The following is an 18,812-nucleotide window of genomic DNA, read 5'->3' as shown; positions in this document are numbered from 1 at the left end:
GTGCAGAAATAAACCCCAAGCAGTAGTGTGTGAAAATCCTCCTCGAGGAATTTACTATATAGTGGACTATAAGCATCCATGGGATGGCTAGAAAAACTGTTTAAAAAAAAAAACAAACAAAACCACTTATAAAGACTGAATCCATTTAATAAGACAAGGAGATACGTGATGATGATGGTAGGAGAAAAGAATGCAAAATACAAGGCCCAACAGTGTAGAAATGACTTAAGTAATAACGCTAGCTGGGAGAGGAAGGGTACAAGAATGTGGGAGGTAGCATAATGTACATGCTCCCCCCAACACACACTCACAGCTGGGGATGACAAATATTCCATGAAAACCATGCTCTCCAGGGTGCCTGGCTGGCTCGGTTGGAGGAGCATGAGATTCTTGATTCTGGGGTCATGAGTTCGAGCCTCATATGGGTGTACAGATTACTTAAATAAATAAACTTAAAAAGAAAAAAGACAACCCATGCTCCCCAATACGGCAGCCACTAGCCATATGTGGTTATTTAAACTCAATTTTATATTAAATAAAATTTAAGTTCAGCCCCTCAGTTGTACCAGCCACATATTCAAGTGCTTAAAAGCCACTTTCTCGCCAGCGTCTATCACAACAGACGGCAGATAAACAGGACCCGCACATCACTGCAGAGAGCTGTACTGGACAGTCCTGATCTAAAGTTAACAAATCAAATTACAGAGTTCAAATAAACTTCACAAAGGTAAATACCAGTAAAGGTGGTATTTGTAAGGAACTAAGACGAGTTGGGAGAAGAGAAGAAAGGAGGAAGGAAAGAAGAGGAAATACAGTAATTTCATCATTGCTCTCAGAGGGGATTAATAACATCTAAAACAGCAGATGTAGGGCATAATAAAAAGTTGTAAGGGTAACAATTATAACAAATAAAACTCCAAAGTATTAGAAAATCATATAAACAACATAAAGCCAAGCAAAGAAGGCCGGAGAGAGGAAGAAGTTTTAAAAGCTACTTAAAAAAACCATCCCCTCAAGTGACACCAAAGCAGCAGCGACAGAACTAATGCCAAACACATGTCATATAAATAAATGGGCTAAATTAACATCTATTAGAAACAGACATTGAGATTCTATCTCAAAGCAAAACCCAGTTTTCTGTTGTATGACAGAGAAGCACCTACAAGAAGAAGAAAGGCTAAGCAAAGGACCAGGAAGCGAGAGCGAAGAAATCAATCACGGGCTGTAATCTTCACATCGGACAAGGCTGAGTTCAGAGCAGGAAGGACCGAACGAGACAAAGAAGGGCACTGTGCCGTTCCCAGCAGCTCGGCTCGTGGTGAGGACCCGCGGCACGATTCCCTGCGATCGAGGAACGTGGCACTGACATCTGAATGCAGAAACCACAGGGGACATCAGGAGAAACTGAGGAAAACACATCCGGTGCACGAGATGTTAATTTACCTCCTTAGCTCAGGACAGATAAAAGGACAAGAAGCAGCAAAGATATAAAAGACCTCCGTGACATGTCAATAAGGTATGACTAATTGGCACAGGTGGAACCCCCCCACCCCGGGGGGGGCTACACTCTTTTTTGTGTCCATAGTTCATGCACAAAAATTGATCAGGCTGGCCCATAAATAAGTTCAACAGTTCTTTTTTTTTTTAGGGGAAAAAAATGGCAAAGCAAATTATTCAACTAATCAAGAATAAAGAAAAAGGAAAGCACACATAAATTTCCAAAATAAGAAATAAGAGGGAAATATCAGAGATCTAGAGGAAATTAAAAGAATAAGAGAATGTGTTGTTCGGCTGCATGTGAGTCAATGTGAAAAGTTGAAGGAGTGAGTTATTCTAAGAAAATATAATTAACCTAAACTAACCATAAAGGAATCATGAAACCTAAGTAAATCGGTCACTGCAGAAAAAATAGAGAAATTTGAAAGTAAGTCCTTCACCATACCCAGAGGGCTTCAGAGATCATCCCCAAATGTATAAAGAACAGAAAATTCCAATATTAAACTACTCCAAAACAGACAAGGAAGGAATTTCTTTAAAAAAAAAAAATAAAGCAAATATAGGGGCACCTGGGTGTCTCAGCTGGTTAAGTGTCTGCCTTCAGCTCAGGTCATGATCCCGGAGCCCCGGGATTGAGCCCCATGTTGGGCTCCCTGCTCAGTGGGAGGCTGCTTCTCCCTCTCCTTCTGCTCCCCTGCTCCTGCTCTCTCATTCTCTATCTCAAATAAATAATAATCAAATCTTTTTTAAAAAATTAAAATTAGGGGCACCCGGGTGGCTCAGTGGGTTAAAGCCTCTGCCTTCGGCTCAGGTCATGCTCCCAGGGTCCCGGGATTGAGCCCTGCATCGGGCTCTCTGCTCAGCGGGGAGCCTGCTTCCCTTCCTCTCTCTCTGCCTGCCTCTCTGCCTACTTGTGATCTCTGTCTGTCAAATAAATAAATAAAATCTTTAAAAAAAATTAAAAAAAATTAAAAAAAAATTAAAATTAAAAATTAAAAGTTAAAAAATAAAGCAAATATAATAATGACACTAAAAGACAAAATCTATACACATACCCATTTCCACAGAAAGCTAGACTTTTCTCACTCATAAATATCAATGCAAAGGTCCTATATAAAATATTAACACATACAACCTAGGAACAACTTAAAGGAATAGCACACCATAATCCCATGGGATTTAGTCCAGGAAAGAATGGATAGCTCAATTATGAAGAAAAACTATTAATACAACTCACTATATTAATAGCTCTCCAGAGAAAAATCATAGTCGTCTCTAGAGATGCTGAAAAGTCAGTTGCTAAAATGTAATATCCATTCTTCGTAAAATTCTCAGTAACATAAGGATACTTCCTCAACGCAACAAAACAGATGAATCTTTCCCAAAAGCCAGCATCAAACTTGATGGGAAATGAGATATGCTACATTTAAATCAAGAATAAGGATGAACCCAGTCACCACTATTAATGGACTGTAAGTACTAGTTAATGTAATGAACAAATTGAAAAGGAGAAAGTAAAATGGTCATTATCTGCAGATAATACGACTGTATGCCTGAAAGAACCCATGAGAGTTCACTGAAGACTATCAACACGAAGGGGATAGCAGGAAGACAGTTGGTACGAAATTAATGCACAAAAATTAATAAGGCATCATGTACAAAACAATGAGAAAACAGGTTGGAAGAAAAGTCTTAATTTTCAAAAGCAACTGAAAGTTAAATTAACAGGAAATGACCAAAACACTGATAAGACAAAAAATTTTAAAACACAGCTGAGGGGCACAAAACAAATGGAAAGCCATACCATGTTTTTTTTTTTTTTAAGATTTTATTTATTTATTTGAGATAGAATGAGTGAGAGAGAGCATGAGAGAGGAGAAGGTCAGAGGGAGAAGCGGACCCCCCAAGGAGCTGGGAGCCCGATGTGGGACTCGATCCTGGAAGTCCGGGATCATGACCTGAGCCGAAGGCAGTCGCTCAATGAACTGAGCCACCCAGGTGCCCCCATACCATGTTTTTTAATACAGGTTTTTTTTGTTTTCTGTTTTTTGTTTTAGATTTTACTTATTTGAGAGTGAGAGAGAGAGAACGAGAAAGCATGGTTGGGGGGAGAGGCAGGCTCCCCACTGAGCAGGGAACCCAAGGAAGGGCTCCATCCCAGGACCCTAAGATCATGATCTGAGCTGAATTAACCAACTGAGCCACCCAGGCAGCCCTGAATACAAAGTTTTAACACCCTCAGCGTGTCTACCTTCCTTAAGTTAAGTCTATAAAGATAATAGAATCCTAAAGAAAATAATTCTTTTGGGGGCTATGTGGAGGGATGATATAGACCAGACAAGCGGATCTGAAAATTCTTATAGAATAGGCAATGAATGTTGAAGAGAAGAGGAAGGAGACTAGCTCTATGAGATATGACATCACCACGATAATTTACAACGTGTGGTACAGGGCATGTACAGCCTGAAAGGTCAACAGAACAAAATGGAGGAGTCCCGAAATAGACCCAGATAGTAGGAGAATTTAACAGGTGACAAAAGTAGCATTTTAAATCCAGAGGAAAAGATGAAAGAGTCACTAAATGATACTAGAAAACTGGCCAGAGAACTGGGGAAAAAAAAAAAAAAAGTTAAGTGGGAGCCATACTGCAAACCTTTGTACCTGGGAACTTCACAATGTGTCAAAGACTTCAATATTTTTACACAAACAACCAAAATGTTAGAAGAAACCATTTGGGATAACTTTTATCATACCCAAGTGACTCACAACTCTGAATAAATAAATACTACTACAAATACAACCCCAAATTAAGTTTGTTTCTTAAAAGTGATCAGGAGTTAAAAAAAAAAAAAGTGATCAGGAGTGATATCACTTACATAAATGTTAAACTAGGGAAATTGTGCAACTCAGTATAACAGGCAAATATGAAAATATGCCCAATGTCAACAATAATATGAAAAATAACAACTAAAACTATCATACCTATCAGATTACCAAAGACTAAAATATTTGAGGATATTGTGTTGGGGAGGTGGCAACGGCACTCTGAGATGTTTCCGGCGGGAGTCTGGAATACCATGACCTTGTAAAGAACATCTGGCAATACCAAAGACATTTTACAAACACCTGGACCCAGCAATTCCATTTTAGGAATTTTCCTCAGAAATACTGGTACAGGGGCGCCTGGGTGGCTCAGTGGGTTAAGCCGCTGCCTTCAGCTCAGGTCATGATCTCAGGGTCCTGGGATCGAGTCCCACATCGGGCTCTCTGCTCAGCGGGGAGCCTGCTTCCTACTGTCTCTCTGACTGCCTCTCTGCCTGCTTGTGATCTCTCGCTGTCAAATAAATAAAAAAACTTAAAAAAAAAAAAAAAGAAATACTGGTACAGGTGAAACGACTCATGAACATGGTTATTCAGGGCAATGCTGTTTGTAGTAACAAGACTGTAAACAAAAATTCTAACAATGGAAAATGGTGGTTTTTCCCTTGAACGATTTCCTGAAGATCATTAACATTAGTACATACATGTTCTTTTTTTTTTTTTAATTTTACTTATTTATTTGACAGAGAGAGAGATCACAAGTGGGCAGAGAGGCAGGCAGAGAGAGTGGGAGAAGCAGGTTCCCCGCTGAGGGGAAAGCCCGAAGTGGGGCTCGATCCCAGGACCCTGGGATCATGACCTGAGCCGAAGGCAGAGGCTTTAACCCACTGAGCCACCCAGGTGCTCCCATGTTCTTTTTTTTTTTAAGGCTGCATATTACATCACTGTGGGAAAAAAATGTTGCCATTTGTACATATTTAATACTTACACATGCATAAAATATCTTTGGCAGGAATCACAAGAAACTGATAGCTTTTGGTTACCCCATGAAGAGGACCATGATGGATGGTGAAGGGTAGATGTGTCCATCTTAAAGCTCATGAATTTAAGCCATGTGAACTGTTTAACTATTAACATAATACATAATAAATCAATTATAAAGATCAATTCCAGAATGGGTGGCCTCTGGACCTCAATGTACAAGGATCTAAGTGCTTTAAATTCTGATAACCCAAGGGCATATTGCTTGCCTTGGGAAAAGATCTAAAGACTGTGCTAGAAAGTCCCATTTCCGGGGATTATCTCTTGCTTTGGACTTGAACACAACTGCTGAAGAAGCAAAAGCCTCTTAATGTCTCAGCCGTTCTCTCTCCCGTCTCTCCTTTCTGATGGTCCCAGCAGCACGAGAGCTATCAGTGGTTCCCAAGAATCCCCTGCATACCCAAACAAGTCCCTCCTTCCTAACACTGGGGCAGTACTCAGAACCACCTGGGATCCTCCCATAGTTGGTCTGGAGATCTTGTACACCAAGAGTGGGGTGCCCCTTCATTTACCCACAGAGAAATCAAATGCACAACAAAATCACAAGATAAATCAATGATCTGGGTAGGCAACCAAAAGTTAGACAACTAATTGCTAAGACAACTGTTGAAACACTAGTCTTAGTAGCACTCAAAAGATCCGTTTTGGTTGGAAAACAGAAATCAGAAACATTAGAGGGATTTCAACTTGTTAGGTACCCCCATCCATCTCCACAATTCTGTATCACAACTGTTTTCCATCTTGTTTGAAAAAGAGAACAAATCATCACCAGATATTTTTCCACATAGTAATGGCCAATAGTATGTGATGTTTACTGAAACTTCCAGAAAGGAGAATTTTGAAGAGACTGTGTCATCTCCAATCTGTCATTAAAACCCATAATGGGGGCACCTGGGTGGCTCAGTGGGTTAAAGCCTCTGCCTTCGGCTCAGGTCATGATCCCAGGGTTCTGGGATCGAGCCCCGCATCGGGATCTCTCCTCAGTGGGAAGCCTGCTTCTCCCTCTCTCTCTCTGCCTGCCTCTCTGCCTACTTGTGATTTCTGTCTGTCAAATAAATAAATAAAAAATCTTAAAAAAACAAAAAACAAAAAACAAAAAACCCATAATGGTCCTTAACAATCCCATTCCTAGATTTTACTCAAGTGAAATGAAAGATTATGTCCACACAAAAAATCTGTACGCAAACGTTTCTAGTAGCTTTATTCCATATCACCCGAATGTCCTTCAACAGGTGCATGGCCGAACACACAGTGGTATATTCATACCAGAGAAGACAACTCAGCAGAACGGAACAAACCAGTGATACGCACAACAATCTGAGAGTCTCAGATATCACAGATACCACATATGCTATGTGGTAAGGCCAGATTCAAAAGGCTTCCTATTATATAATCACAGTTATGCTACTCACAAGATATGGAAAAGGACAACCAGACAGACTGAAAGTCGATCGGAAATAGCCAGTGGCTGGGAGGGGCGGGGGATGGGGGGAGAAGCGGACTATAGGGGACACAAGGAATTCGGGAGGGCCAGAACTGTTCCACATCTGGATTGTGGTGGTGGTTATGGTCTCAAAAGAGCTCTACACTGGGGAGTAATCTATTGTGTGTGATAGCCTCGATTAAGAAACCTACAGAGATAATCAAGTATGGAAGGAAATACGATCATCCTACTTTCTTGGCGACAGGGTCATAGTCTGAAAGTGGTTAATATTTAAGTAAGAATCTATGAAAAGCAATCAGTTCGCTAGCAATGGAACTGTAACAAAATACTGAGATACTGATTTTTTTGGCTTATGTATGCATACTGCCAAAACAGCAGGCATAATATCAACACTGTTCCAGGTACTAGGGACAAGGCAGGGGACAAAAGAGACAAAGCTGCTGCTCTCAGGGGCTTACATTTTATTTATTATTTTATTTATTTATTTATTTAGGGAGAGAATGAGCACGATTGGGGATGAGGGAAGAAGGATAGAGAGAGAATCCCAAGCAGGCCTTGTGCTGAGTGTGAAGGCCGACGTGGGGCTCATTCTCACAACCCTGAGATCACGACCTGAGCTGAAACCTAGAGTCGGACGCTTAACCGCCTGAGCCCCCCAGGGGCTCACATTTCAGGCCTGCATTCTGATGCTGTTCTACTATGGTGAAAGACAGCAGGTTTCTTCTAGGTATAGCACAGTATAAGTACAGGTGTAAATACTAAGTAAAACGAGCCAACAAAATTCATGGCAATTGTCCGATGTAGGTATCTCTGAAATTTCTAGTTCTGAAACTTTCTTCAGAGTCTGGAAAAGAAATCTGAGCCCTGAGTGAAAGTTTAGAAGGGGCAAAATAAGATTGCCCAATACTAGTCACAAAAAGTTAAACTGGTTTTTTTTAAGATTTTATTTATTTATTTGGCAGACAGAGATCGCAAGTAGGCAGAGAGGCAGGCAGAGAGAGAGAGGAAGAAGCAGGCTCCCTCCTAAGCAGAGAGCCTAATGCGGGGCTCGATCCCAGGACGCTGGGATCTTGACCTGAACCGAAGGCAGAGGCTTTAGCCCACTGAGCCACCCAGGCGCCCCTGTTTTTGTTTTTTTTTTTTTAAGACTTATTTATTTGAGATATAATGAGCAAGACAACACAAGCGGTTGTGGGGTTGGGGGAGGGGAGGGAGGGCAGAGGGAGAAGCAGACGATGCCCTGCTGAGCAGGGAGCCCAATCCTAGGACTTCAGGATCGTGACCTGAGCGGAAGGCAGACACTTTACCGACTGAGCCACCCAGGCGCCCCAAAAGTAAAACTTTTTAAAAAGTAAATATGGAGTCTTTTGCGTGGGAGTGTTACATTAGGTTCCTGGTGTGCTGTGTGGTTGAAGGGCTTGGATACTGCCTATTAGTAAAACTGCGAGTTAACAGAGATTACTGGATTTCAGATTTTAATAACATAAAACTCGCGGAAAGTTTGGAACGCTGACATTTGTTTGAACTACTGGTGTAAGTGAATGTGAGGACTCGGGGCTATAAACCAAGACTTTTGGAGAGCTCCAATTACAGGAGGCTGGGAGCTGCCCTAATTATATGCCAAAGTAATGACCGTGGAATACAGGGAGTTGGCCAAAGAAAATGCTTTGAATAGCCAGCCCACTTACATAATGAACAACTCCAACAGCCACCGAACTGAATCCTGGTCAGAGTGAGCTCACGTATGAAAAACCGCAGATCACCAAGTCCAAGGCACAGCCTGGGCCCAGGAGGAGGAGACCAGAGGTGAGTGAAGCAAGGCCCATGGGGCTGCTGACAGGCAGGAACGGGACCAGAGAGCACAGGGCCGACCGTGCTCCCCAGCACGGCAGCGGTCTCTGCTCCAGGCGGCCCAGTGGCGCCCGGGCACCCTGCCCAAGGCGGGCATCCTGCCCGTGGGGACCCCAGGACCACACTGTGGGAAGCTGGGAATGTCCAGTGCTAATTTTCAGGCGCACTCATGGAGCAGTGAGGGAGGGGGACACTCCTTCCTATTACTCGAATTCTCTCGCAAGTGAAAACATGTAAATTTTTTAAATCTGAAAAGTATGGTCAAATTAACACTACCAGATCATTTTTTTTAAAGATTTTATTTATTTATTTGACAGACAGAGATCACAAGTAGGCAGAGAGGCAGGCAGAGAGAGAGGGGGAAGCAGGCTCCCTGCTGAGCAGAGAGCCCAATGCGGGGCTTGATCCCAGAACCCTGAGATCATGACCTGAGCCGAAGGCAGAGGGTTAACCCACTGAGCCACCCAGGCGCCCCCCCTCCCCGCTTTTTTTTTAAAGAACACTACCAGATCGTTTTAAAATTTAAGTGTTTCTTTCCTGATTATTTTTTTTTAGGAAAAAAAAAACTTTTTAAAGATTTTATTTATTTGAGAGAGAATGAGTGAGAGAGAGCATGAGAGAGGAGATGGTCAGAGGGAGAAGCAGACTCCCCAAGGAGCTGGGAGCCCGATGTGGGACTCAATCCTGGAAGTCCGGGATCATGACCTGAGCCGAAGGCAGTCGCTCAACCAACTGAGCCACCCAGGTGCCCTCTTTCCTGATTATGATTGAAGAGAGCAATTTCTGCCCTTTTATCCCTTACTTTTCATTGATGGGACTTCTCTTCCTTTCCCAAAGATGGCAATTTGGGTTTTTGAATATAGTCTTAAATGCCTTTTTTTTTAAAGTTTTTATTAATTTATTTGAGATTAATTTATTTATTTGAATTTATTTACTAATTTATTTGAGAGAGAGAGCACAAGCACGGGGAAGGGTAGAGGGAGAGGGAGAAAGGGAGCCCAACAGGGACTCGATTCCAGACCCTGGGATCATGACCTAAGCCCAAGGCAGACACTTAACTGACTGAGCCACCCACATCCTTAAATGATCTTTTCTGATAAAACAAAGGCAGACCAATTTTTGGCTGCCATCATGCCAGATGTGTGACAGAAAACCATAAGCACAGAGAAGAATGTCAGCACAGAGGACACACATGGTGATGGGGACGAACAGAACCCAGTCATCATTAGAAAGCACATGTGTCCCAGTCACAAACCAGGAGATCCTGCCCAACAGCCAGGAGGACAGCTCATGTAAGCCCTCGGGTTCTCAGAGGCACACTCTTTCCAAGCTTCAGCATCCGGGGTCAGAAGAGTATGAACGGTACAGTATCTAGCAAGAATCAAAGGCTACTGACAACCTCAAATTGTCCTTCCCAAGGCAAGTTTAAACACCAATAAGGAAACCAACAACAAGGGTGGCCAGATCCCACTGGCTTCTGCTGGGACTTCCGGCCCAAGTGAGCAGGTTGTCAAGGAGGAACTTGGCAGAAGACGAAGTGACAATGGTGGGTCTGTAATCTGTATGGAGCAGAGGCCCATGTTCTTTGATTTAAATCCTCCAGTGAATAAAAGCAGGCACTGCATTATACCCCGAAGTTAACAGAGCTTTTAAATTTTGGCATAAGACAAAAGAAAATGGGACGGTATGAAGAACTCCAACCTTGTTGGCTCTAGCCGGTCACTACATCGTACAACCAGTACTTTTCAAACTGTGAGCCCCCGGGCCCCAGGCCTGTGCAGACACCTCAGCAGCCACTTTGGGATTTGAGGATGAGTTGGGGAAGGCAGGGAGTTGCGGGGAGGGAGTCGCTTCAAATGGAAAAGCTCTCATTTTATATGCCTATAAAACAAACTACTTTGAGTGGGCTCCTGGGTGGCTCAGTGGGTTAAGCCTCTGCCTTCGGCTCAGGTCATGATATCAGGGTCCTGGGATCGAGCCCTGCATCAGGCTCTCTGCTCAGCAGGGAGCCTGCTTCCCCCTCTCTCTACCTGCCTCTCTGCCTACTTGTGGTGTCTGTCTGTCAAATAAATAAATAAAATCTTTAAAAAAACAAAACAAAACAAAAAACTACTTTGATATTATAAAAATTGGTGTATTAGAATTCTATATAAGATTTCATTTACTAAGAAGAATTCCACTGCTTACATTTCTGGGGGAAAATCTTTATCCTAAACAATGCTATTCATCTTCTCGAGCTGTTTATAAGGAAACACCCACTTTGCTTTTCGAAGTGAAAGGTAATATATATTTTCCATCACCTGGAGAAAGGCACCATTGCTCTGAGCCTGAATGTTCTTCTGCCTGTGAGTGAGAAAGTAGACTTTCTCTTCAATATAGACAATGAAAGACCAGGACAGTCTTTTGAAGAGTTGCTCAGCATACAGATGTGTCCAGAAAGTCTTGTGTGCAGGTGGAAGACAATAATCGAAATTGATAGGCATTCTTCACTCTACAAAAGTATTTTCACAACAGTTGGCTCTTTACCTGTTGTGTCTGTATGGAAAGCATCTCAAAGGACCCACACCTCACGGCCAGAGAGCAGCAGTACCCACACACCACAGAACCCCACACCCTGGATCTCCCACCACGTACTGGGAATGCGGGTGGCTCTGAAACCAGCCACTGTGCTAACTGAAGGCTCCTCAAACTCTCCATCCAGACAAAACAAAGTTTATTTCGGAGCTTCAGAACACTGTGCTTTTCTTGTTGGCATGATACTCTCGGGCATGATGCTCTTCTGAAATTTCCACTTCTTCGTCTGCTCACAGGGAGGGGAAATGGGTCAGCCCACCTGCCCAATGGCTACCAAGTAACTGTTTTCTGAACAAAAGTTGAAGCCAAGAAAAGGAAGCAGGGGTGGGGGTGAGGTCATAGGTCTGTCTATGAAAAGAACTCCATTCATGCCATGACTACTTGATTAAAAAGAACACTGAATGAGATGAAGAGATATTTGGAGCTAGGGGGTTAAAAACTCCCCAAGTGTGGCTGAAATGACAGTGGAAAGCTAATGGAAAACTGACTTGAACTTACAACCTTTCCAGAATACACCTGTGCTAAGAGGGCAGAGAACAAGCAGGGTGAGCAGAGGTGCAGGAAGAACATTGGAAGCAGGAGGGGGCCAAGGACAGCGGGGAGGGACAGTCAGGGAGTCAGGTCAGCTCAGCTCAAAGCTGGGAGAGTGAGTGAGGCACGGTTCACAGGAGCCGGAGAACCAGGAGAACCAGGAGAACCAGGAGCCAGGGAGGTAAGGGAGGCACAGCAGGGACCATCTGTAGGGAGGGTGAGCACGCCTGGAAGTCTGTAGAATAGACCAGCGGGGCTCTCTGACAACTCAGGTTGGAGCAGTAGTGGAGAAGGAGTCAAGAGGGGGAACAAGAGAAGAGAGGTGCCATCTCCCTAAAACCTGGCTGTGTCACTGGCTCTCCAGACCGGGAGCAGCACCGCTGGGAGGTCAGCGCTGGGGGACAATCACCGCTGGAAGCAGGTTGGGCTAAGGGCAGCCCGAGCCCACCAGGAGGGTGTGGCTGGCTCCACCCGCAGATCCAGGATTCTGCAAGGTCAGGAGATCCACACCCGGAACTCAAGGTCAGGAGGTCCGAACTGGGGACTAGCATCAAGAGGAAGGCAGAGGAAACCTAACCAGCCTGCTGGAGTTAGAGCAGCTTGCTGGGAGTCAGGGGTGTCCCTGGTGTCCCCCTGCTGCAGTCTAGAAACCCCCCACCCACAGCAGCCAGGCAGGCTTCACTAATGCTTGGGCCAGTACAAAACACGCTGTCACAAACACCAAATGAAGAACTACATGAATCATTTTACTGCACCCAGTTTTCAAACACACTTGGGTAATTCTGAAAATGCCTCCCTTGCAGGGCACCAGGGTTAGGTTATGATTTAAGAGACAGGCCTTTTCAGGAGCATTTGATTATTCAAGAGAGAAGAGACCCAACTCAAGGTTGAGATGACAGCAATTCCTAAAAGGTTCATAGCTCCCCCAGATTATCCTGGGATCCCTGCTGGCTCATTTTTGTACCCTAAGTACTTCCAACAGCGTTCACTGGGAATGACTGGTATCACGTGTCAAGAATCCAGCAGTACAAGGCACAATAGTTATTCTTTTTTTCCATACCATTCTAGTTTTGCAATTTTTCTTCCTAATGATGAACTGTTACATAGAGGATTTTTCCTCTACAATTTTTTTTTAAAGATTTTACTTCTTTGAGAGAGGGAACACAAGTGGGGGGAGGGACAGTGGGAAAGGGAGAAGCAGACTCCCCGCTGAGTAGGGACCCGCACCCCCCCCCACCGCCGCCGCCAGGTGGGGCTCAATCCCAGGACCCCAGGATCATGACCTGGGCTGAAGGCAGATGCTTAACCAACTGAGCCACCCAGGCACCCCTCCTCTTTAACTTTTCAACAGGAAATTACACACAAGCCAAAGAAGACAAAATCTAGAGGTTCTTGTAACAGTAACCAGCCCGCTGTGCACAGATCCCTTATCACTGTCACTGGGCTACGCTGGATAGCAAAGCTCTTATTTATGGTTTTCAGAAGCACAATATTTAACGGTGTCACTTTCACGAGTACATGTGTCAGGATTTTAGAAAGCAAAACATTCCGAATTTGTAAAAACAAATGAATCATATTTACATTACAGTAAGATTTACCGCAGGGTTCTTTCAACCAACACGGTCCTCCGGTGAACTGAAAACATCACATAATGTCCAACGCTGTTGAGTCAAACTGTATGATCAGGAGCACCTCTCCTGCACTGCGGGGGAAGCATAAAGGCATACCCGAACCACAGTCAGCTCTCAGTGCCCAAACCTGCCATGCTCCCCTAGCAGGGATCCTAGGGCACTAGCCCTCCTTCCTCCAAGTCGGCCGTGGGCAGACATCCAACGAGCTGAGAAGCATCTGATACACACTCACTTGGATAGTGTACTAACTTCCAGATCCACATCGTGGCAGACACGGCAATTCTGAGTGACTAGACATTACCGAAAGGCACACGGTTACCAATGCTCACCATCTGAGGCCCTGCTAAGGGTCAGAACCTATAATAAAATGTCTTAAAGCATCATCTCATTTAATCTCACAACAAAACCTTTGCATAGGTATCAGCTCCATCCTACAGATGACCAAAATTAAGGCCTGGGGAAGGCATACAGAAGCATGATTTCAAGTATTTACTCTTCTCCGTGCCTTTGGCATGTCACTGAGTTCTTGGAGTCTCAGTCTCCTGAACCATAAAATGGGGGGAGATCTTTCAGTGTTAGTGGGGATTAAAGATGTCTGAGATTGGAAACGGGCATACTATAATATGTTGTTATAAAACAGTATTACTGGGCGCCTGGGTGGCTCAGTCGGTTAAGCATCTGCCTTCAGGTCAGGTCATGATCCTAGGGTCCTGGGATTGAGCCCCTCATCGGGCTCCCTGCTCAGTGGGAAGCCTGCTTCTCCCTCTTCCACTCTCCCTGCTCCTGTTCCCTTTCTCCCTGTCTTTCTGTCAAATAAATAAAATCTTAAAAAAAAAAACCCACCAGTATTAGTTGTTTTCATGGAATATTAAAACATTCACTAGAAATATGGAATTAGGACATTTTTTTAAAATCACATATTCCTGATGATCTTGTACCATAAATGGGGCTTTGGAAACATGGGTCAAGTTTCTGGACTCAATGAGAAGGACTCTCAGAGTGGAAGGGCAAGGATGCTTCAAGCTCTGAGGAAGGTCTACTCACTCTGAGCTATATAAATTATGATGGAAAATGCCAGGAATTAAATTCTATTATTTTCTATTTCTGAATCTGAAGAGAATCACACTGACAGTAATTTGGAAGTCCACATTTCCATATTTATTTGAATCATTCTCTTAAAAATGATTGTGCTAGAGCAAATACAAGTAATGGGAAGTTCATGTGTAGCTGTGGGGCTACGCCAAAATAAGAATCTTACCATTACCTTCTGGAATTTATGCCTGGAATATTATTTGTAATTACAAAGGAAAATCTATAGTGTACCTATAAGACCTAGCTTTCCCTTTCTGATCAATGCATTTATAAAACTAGTAGCTTTATGCATTTTGTTTAAATGTTTTAAGGCTTCGACTATCAATTAATAAAGTTTTTGAGTGCCTACCAAGCGGGCAGTTACTGACAGGCCTAGGTATGTAAATATAAGCAGAACAGTATTTTAGTTAGGCAGACTCAAGGAACAAATTAATTACAAGTTTAATCAGCACAATGACAGAGGAATATATAAAATGTGCTGCTGACGTATTACAGGTTACTACTAAATTAATGAAAACTTTCCGTGATATTGAGTCTTTTCCTGACCACTGCACCTGACACTTCTGGGCTCCACCATGACCTCACATTCTAGTTCCAGGTACTCGTCTCATAAGGAATTTCCTAAAATTTATATTTAAATGTAAGCATTATTTTAAGTCTATGAGTAAGAGTTGTTTTTAAGATTTATTTATTTGAGAGTGCACGAGAGAGCCAGTGTGCAAGTTGGGGGAGGGGCAGAGGGACAAGCAGACTCCCCACTGAGCAGGGAGCCTGATGTGGGGGCTCCATCCCATGACCCTGAGATCATGGCCTGAGCTGAAATCCAGAGTCGGTGGCTTAATATGAGCCACCCAGGCTCCTGAGAGTTGTTTTTGTAACAGAAATGAAAACACACACTTCTAAACAATTCAGGTGTCAAACAAAAAACCTTAATGTTAATTGGAAGATATTTTAGTACAATTATAAAAATGCCACAAGTCATATCTCATGAGAAAGGGCAGCAGAGCATTATTTTGGGGTCTTCCCATGTCTAGACTGTGAGGCTGCTGTGCCAGGAGGCCTCAGCAGGGTCCCCAGGAGCAGCGACTCCGGGCAGCGCAGGGGCAGAGCGGTTCCACTTCTTCCTGTCTCCCTGGCATGCCTGGCCATGCCCCTCTCTGGCAGGAGCTGCGTAGGGTTAGGTGGGCTCCAGTTTACAGTGACTCCACCCAACTGACTAGAAACAAAAGACCCAGGGGATGCAGCTAAAGCAGTCCTTAGAGGGAAATGTCTGCATTTTTAAGAGGAGGCTACAATTTACGAAGCTAAACAGCTAACTTAGGAAGGTAAAACACAACAGGAAAAGAGCCGAATAAATTCAAGGAAAAGAGAAGAAATATCTAGAAAGATGATAAAGTAAAATCCCTTTAAGAAACTGCTGCCAAATGAGATTCTAGAAGTGACTGGAAAAGCCCGGGAAGCAGAGGAAACAAAAGCTTTCACTGGACCCAGTGAAACTGCTTGGCCAATGTCCGCGAGTTCTCGTTCACTCTGCCGCCCTGTCTGCTCCTCCTGCTGGGAATGAACAGGGGCATTTGTGGTCTCTGGTGGGAGGGAGACCCCAGCCTGGCGCTTACATTTCAAAACTTAGGTTCGACCTCAGTGAGGCTCCAGAGGACCCTGGCTTCCCCCTAAACGTCGATGTCCTGCTTTGTGCACGTCAGATCCCACAGATGCTCCTATTCGAGCGCTGTATCACCTTTTCTTTGTGTGTTTACCTGTCTCTCTCCTCGCCCTGCAGGCCTCATGAGATCACCAGACACTGCCTGAGTAAATTTGTTTGCATTTAATAAAAACCTAAAAAGGGATGAGACCGACAGAGGTCCAAGGTAAGGGTACACCGTTCAGCAAAAAGAACAAGTTGTGTGTGCGCATGCATGTTGTGTGTGTGCGCGTGCATGTGTGCACACGTACACCATTCCTCACAGAAGTGCCTGGAATAGTGTATGAAGTGTCAGGGAACACCTCCAGGGACAGAAAAGGAGGAAAGAGGAGGAAGAACTTATTTTCACTTTCTAGCCTTCAGTAAAACGTTAAGTCGTTCACATGGCATGTATTACATTTATAGTTTTTAAAATGATTCAACAGTGATTTTTTTTTAACATCCATCATTTTGTCAAGAAGCACTTTTTTTCCTAAGAAAAAACCCAAATGCCAATTTTAAACCCAAATATAACTTGGGTTCTCTGGTATCCACAGAATGAAAGCCATTTTCGAATGCTTTCATGACAGCTAAAACACTGAAAAGCACAGTAACAGAATCAGTACATTTTCTGAGTAGAAGTCATAGTTTTTAATTTTTTAATTTTCTTAAGAGATTTTATTTATTTATTTGTCAGAGAGAGCCTGTGCAAGCACACAAGCAGGGGGAGCATGAGGCAGAGGGAGAAGCAGGCTCCCCACTGAGCAAGGAACCCAATGCGGACTCAACCTGGGATCAGGACCTGAGCCAAAGGCGGACACTTCACTGACTGAGGCACCCAGATGTCCTGAGAAGACTGCTTTATGCAGCTACACAGGCAAATGTATTTTGCAAGAAAGACACTCATCTACCACCTGAAGATCAGGCTACCACAGATGGCGGCCACATCAAACAAACTACGACAATTACAGGTACCAGCTGAGAAGACAGATCCTTCGTAAAGGAATCTTCCCCAGTGCTGCTGAGATGTACAGAGAACATGGAAAATGTGGACTAGTTCTGCCTGCACCACAAGCACTGAGCCCATCGAGCAACTGGCCAGCCACAGTCCTGCCCCTGGAGTTTAGGAAGCAGCCACGGCAGCACTGGCCACCTACTCCCCCTATCCTGAGCCACAGATCACAGAGTCTAAAACCTGACTCATAGGCACATGGGTCCAAATATATACTTGCTGATTGATTAGACTTACCTGTCTAGTAACCTTGTTTTTTGGGGGGGGTGGGGGGAACTCCAAAATAATACATAGGAACCATCTGTTTAGGAGAAGTTACGCTGATTTTTTTTTTTTTTTTTCATAATTGCCGCGTAAGGTTCCCTGACACGAGATTGAGAAACGCCGCCAGAAGCCGGCCACTGCAGATCCTGTTCCCATTAATGGCACCAAGGGATGCACGCTGGTTACGCGAAGCTTCGCCACCTTCAACTCTGCCGGCCCTGAGGACTTACAGCTGGGTCAGCTTTACGATTCAGTTCTTGTGGCTTTTCTAAAGGTACTCTCGGTTACTTGTGCCATTATTTAAAACCACGGAAAACATCTCAGCTGGAACATCTCTGAATAGAATGTGTTGAGTTTTTGATGAAATAATAATTATTAGAGCAAAATGTATAGAGTCTCCTATCACTGCCTCCACCAATTCTTACTTTGAATTTCCAAGCTACAAAAAAGTTATGAGAATACAAAGTAGAAAGAAAACCTGAGCCCTCACACACTGCTGGGGGAATGTACAAGAGTGCAGGTACTTTGGAAAACAGCTTGGGGGGCCTTCAAAAAGATAAAGACAGTAGGGCGCCTGGGTGGCTCAGTCAGTTAAGTGTCTGACTCTTGATTTCCGCCCAGGTCATGATCTGAGGGTCATGAGACAGAGCCTTCTGTTGGGCTCCGTGCTGGGCGTGGAGATACTCTCCACGTGCTTAAGATACTCTCTTTCCCTTTGCCTTCCCCACCCCTCACATGCTCATGCATGTGCCGGCTCTCTTAAAAAAAAAAAAAAAAAAAAAAAAAAAAAGTTGGGACACCTGGGTGGCTCAGTGGGTTAGGCCTCTGCCTTTGGCTCAGGTCATGATTTCGGGGTCCTGGGATCAAGCCCCGCATCAGGCTCTCTGCTCAGCAAGGAGCCAGCTTCCCCCTCTCTCTCTGCCTGCCTCTCTGCTTACTTGTGATCTTTGTCAAATAAATGGATGAAATCTTAAAACAAAAAAAAGTTAAATATAAAGTGTCATATCACCCAGCAATTTCACTCCTCTGTATGTATCCAGGAGAAATGAAAACATATGTTTACAAAAACACTCATACTAGAATGTTCATAGTAGCATTATTCATATAAGCCAAAAAGTGAAAACTACCCAAATAAATGTCCATCAACAGATGAATGGGTAAATAAAAGATGATCTGGAATGGAATACTACTCAGGCCTAAAAAGGAACCAAGAACTGATACATGCTACAGGTAGGAACACTGAAAACATAATGCTAAGTGTAAGAAGCCAGTCACAAAAGACCACATATATGAAATTTCCAGAACAGGCAAATCCATGGAGACTGAAAGCACATCTGTGATGCCAGGAATATCTGCTAACGGGTACAAGGTTTC

The 18,812-nt window shown here is 43.8% G+C and overlaps 1 protein-coding gene and 1 long non-coding RNA gene across 2 annotated transcripts in view; one reads left to right on the top strand and one right to left on the bottom strand.

Moving 5' to 3' along the window:
* The window catches only part of VPS26C (VPS26 endosomal protein sorting factor C), a 42,847-nt gene that overhangs the window by 21,980 nt on the left and 2,055 nt on the right, over positions 1 to 18,812 (bottom strand). The window lies entirely within an intron of this gene.
* On the top strand, positions 8,402 to 18,129 carry LOC125094466 (uncharacterized). The gene is made up of 4 exons (XR_007125512.1): positions 8,402 to 8,608; positions 16,262 to 16,349; positions 16,860 to 17,133; positions 17,533 to 18,129. It is a non-coding gene; the product is annotated as an uncharacterized LOC125094466 (long non-coding RNA).

The sequence above is a fragment of the Lutra lutra genome, chromosome 1 (genome assembly GCF_902655055.1).
Source record: "Lutra lutra chromosome 1, mLutLut1.2, whole genome shotgun sequence".
Lineage (NCBI taxonomy): Eukaryota > Metazoa > Chordata > Mammalia > Carnivora > Mustelidae > Lutra > Lutra lutra.
This window is presented reverse-complemented; position numbering and strand designations above follow the sequence as displayed.